The 4,132-nt window shown below is 40.2% G+C and overlaps 1 pseudogene; it reads left to right on the plus strand.

Moving 5' to 3' along the window:
- The first annotated feature begins 3,296 nt into the window (after window positions 1–3,296).
- Window positions 3,297–3,396, plus strand: LOC113354651 (annotated as a pseudogene).
- The last annotated feature ends 736 nt before the right edge of the window (window positions 3,397–4,132 follow it).

Consider the following 4,132-nt stretch of genomic DNA (forward strand, 5'->3'; position numbering starts at 1 on the left):
ACATCCTCGATAACACCTTGAGGGATTTTAACAGACCTATCAGCTAACTGCAGTGTCATCTGAGTAGGTTTCATTTCACCAAGTCCTAGTTGTAAGTATACATGGAATGGAAGTAAGTTCACACTGGCTCCTAAGTCAAGTAAAGCTTTTTCTACCTGGAAGTTACCTATTGTGCAAGCAATGGTAGGAGAACCTGGAGTCTTTGTACTTGGAGTTGTGGTGTTATGAATGATTGAACTTACGTGACTAGCTAAAAAGGCTTTCTTATGGACGCTAAGTTTTCGCTTTCGCGTACACATATCCTTAAGGAACTTGGCATAAAAAGGAATTTGCCTAATGATGAGTGCTAAAAAGTGCATATTTCTATATATTTTTCTTGGCATTTAACTCATCTTTTGTGCATTAATTCTATATTATATCCCATATTCTGTGTTTTCGTTGTTTTCAAGAATAAATACTTTTCTTAATTAATTTTGCATTTTTAGGTACTAAATAAAGCCTGGTTATCTCACGGAGCTAAAAGAGCAAAGGAACGGCAAAGACTCTCGCTAGGAGGAAGCGAAGAATGATGTTTGCAAGAGCCGGATCAACTAGAAGTGGGCTTGAAGAGGAAGAATTGTTCTTAAAGAAGATATGGGCTTGGCATACCCAAGGTCCAAGACCCTTACCCAAATCCATTTCCATTATCCATACCCATTTCCATGAGAGCCGTCAGATTGGATCCATCTTGTCATCCAACGGTCGCCTCATCATTGTGCATCAAAATCCGAAGATTCTGTCAAACACTATAGTACCTAACTCCATCTGAAGCCGTCAGTTTTGTTGTATCTCATCATCCAACGGTCGTTCCTATCGCACCGTTGGATCATTCCATCACCTTTTCATCATACGCTTTCGCTTCGCTGAGCATCAACCTTTGATACATCCGCCTCACACCCTAGCATCAGAAACCTATACCCAAGACCCAAAACCCTTACCCAAATCCATTTCCATCGATCTCTTCCCCTCTCTTATTCCCAAATTCTCTTTTCCTCTGCAAACCAGCTCCTCCTTCCACCCGACCATGGCAGCCTGCAACTGCTGCTCCTCGAGCTTCACTACACCCCTCTCCGCCTCTACCAAAACCCGTACGCACCACAGTTTTCTCTCCCTAGCCTAGTCGTTTCCCCAAACCCACATCTCTCTGACCTAGATGTGGAGTTGATGAAACAACTCGAGCTAGGGTTGCAGTACATCAACTGGAGCAGGAAGAGCATCAGAGGGACATCAAGAAGCATGGGTCGAAGCCAGTTTACACATGGGTATGTCGAATTTGATTTTCCCCAAAAGTTAGGGTTTGCAAATTTTAGGGTTTTCTGAAAATTTGGGTATTTTGTAATACTATAAAAGGGAAATGTTAGGGATGTAGAAAGTATGCCTGGATTAGCCAGAGCACCACCAAGAGGCCTGGAATAGCCAGGACCTCAACTGTTAATTTTGTTTTCAATATCAGTTCATTCTAATCTTCAGTTGTTTTATCAAATTCATCATGTTCTAGTTTATTTGCTAAGGGGGAGATGAAATCATGATGCTTCTGCTAATTTAATCCAAGCTAGATATTGTGCTTGTTGTGCTGAAATGTTTAGGATAGTCTTAATCAAAGCACTTTAGTTGTGATTAGAACATCCTTTAGGTTGTTAAAACACCTAAGTGGCTTCTCTGTGGGTAGTTGCAGTGTGAGAGCCCCAACTACTACTAGGATTAGAATTATCTTAGTGCCTTTAGCTTCCTTTCTAACCCAACCCTTTGATGAGCAGCAGGCATAGAACCTCCACTGCCATCTAGTTAGTCAGTTGAGCCAAGAAGCTCATTGATAACTTTAAAAGGGACAAGAGCAGTATTGAACTGAGATTAACTTAGTCTAGGTGAAATGGTGGAATCTAATCCCTAGTCTTCACCCAAAATCCCTCTTTCCTTTACTGTTTCTTGTTTTTATTTGATTCCCTTTACTTCTTTGTTGTCACTTCACTGCCTTAGGCTCATTGCCTTTGTTTCATTAGCTCACTGCCACTGCTACACTTAGAGATCTAGCTTAGCTAGGAAACCTTCAATCACACACACCTAGTCTCTGTGGATTCGACCCGTACTTGTGCACTCACTGCAACAACACCGTGCACTTGCGGTATCACTGTAGGCATCCATTTATTCATCTTATTTACACATCTATATTCGCCTACCACCTAATTGCATCTAATAAGGGAAGGTTTATGGTAACTTTCTTAAAAACCTCCACTATGTCATTAAAGTTTGATTCCTTCTTTGTTGGTACTAATAGCTGAGGAAATGGGGCTCTAGGCCTAAAATCAGACCTTTCAGGAACCGAATTCACATCATCAGAAACTTTATCAGTCTCTTCAGCTACTGGTCCTGAGAGGTGAGATCCTGAGGGGTGAAGTACAGTATGTTCACTATCGGGCATGGTTACCTTATTGTCTACTTCTAAGGGTTCTAACAACATTCAATTGATTCGATGGTTTTGCATCTAATTCATGAACTCCTCTAGGGTTGGGTTGTGTTTGACTAGGAAACTTACCTTTTTCTCTCAAAGAATCACTTATCAGACCAACCTGGGTTTTTAACTCGGAAATAGCCTGACTATTTTCTTGTCATATCCTGTTACTAGCTTGTAGACTCTGTTCTACGGATAACTGAAATTTTGCAGTTTGCTGAGTTAACAAGGCGAGAGATTCCTCCAAACTTAGGATTTTCTTATCTGACTGATTCTGAAACTGAGCTAGTCCTGAAGGATTCTTAGTATATCCAAAACCCGGGGAAGCATTAGAATTACTAAACTGACCTTGACTTTGGCCCTTAGACCACGAAAGGTTCTGATGGTTTCTCCAACCAGGATTATAGGTTTCTGAATATGGGTCAATCTTTTGACGGTTATCAAATCTAGTGTTATTATAAAGAGCATTGGACTGCTCTTCAATATTCTATCCTTCCCAAAAAGGCTCCACTCTACCACTAGTCTGGCCCACTTCTAAGGCTTCTAACCTTTTTGCTATAGCAACATTTTGGCATCTGATTCATAGCCTCCTTCTACCCTATTAACGTTTCCTATACTTAAAAGAATTGTTTTCTGGGGTGCCCTACTATTTTCCCGTTGCTGGGTTTTTTCGGCGATTTCATTAAAATATTCCATCGCCTCATCAACAATTTGGTTTTCAAATCCACCAGTGCATAGAGACTCAACCATGGTCGTTGTGGAATAATCTAAACCCTCATAAAGGATCTGAACTAGCCTAACCTTTTCTAAACCATGATGAGGACACTGGGATAATAAATCATTGAACCTTTCCAAATACCTATATAAAGATTCTCCCTCTTGTTGTGAAAATGTGCATATTTGCGTCCTAATAGACGATGTTTTGTGCCTAGGGAAAAACTTATTGAAAAAGGCAGATGTAAGTTGTTCGTATGTCTCAATTGACTCGGAGTCCAAACTATACAACCACGACTTGGCCTTATCTTTCAGGGAAAATGGGAATAACCTAAGTTTCAAAGCATCATCATCTAAGCCTCTAATTCTTAGAGTACTACAAATTTCCTCAAAATCCCTAACATGGTAATAAGGGTTTTCATTTTTTTTTCCTAAAAAGATTGGGAGCATCTGTAAGGTCCCAGGTTTCAGTTCATAGGGTGCCTCCGTTTCAGCTAACTTAATACATGAAGGACGAGTAGTCCTAGTTGGATTAAAAAAAACTTTCAAAGTTGTCATTTCTGGCGTTATCGGAGCAACATGGATTCTCTCCTCAGTCAAAGGACATTCAAAAACAGACTCTTCAAAAGTCGGACTTTCTAGATTAAGGTAATCGAGACGCTTCGAACTACTAGGTTTCTCTTTAACAAATCTACGTAGTGCGTCTCTTTTACGTTCAGGCATACAATAGAATTTTCTAAATTGGGAGGGTAAGCAAACACAGATCAAGGCCGACTCAACCAAATCAAACCTATTGATTTCTAGCAAACAAAAAGCATGATGGCTCCACTTAGATTGTTTCTAGACCAACTTCTAATCCTTCGAACGGGAATTCGTTACAATTTAAGCAAACCCCTCTGGAATCAGTCCTAGTTAACGTAAGTTGAATAG

Source organism: Papaver somniferum, chromosome 2 (assembly GCF_003573695.1).
Source record: "Papaver somniferum cultivar HN1 chromosome 2, ASM357369v1, whole genome shotgun sequence".
NCBI lineage: Eukaryota > Viridiplantae > Streptophyta > Magnoliopsida > Ranunculales > Papaveraceae > Papaver > Papaver somniferum.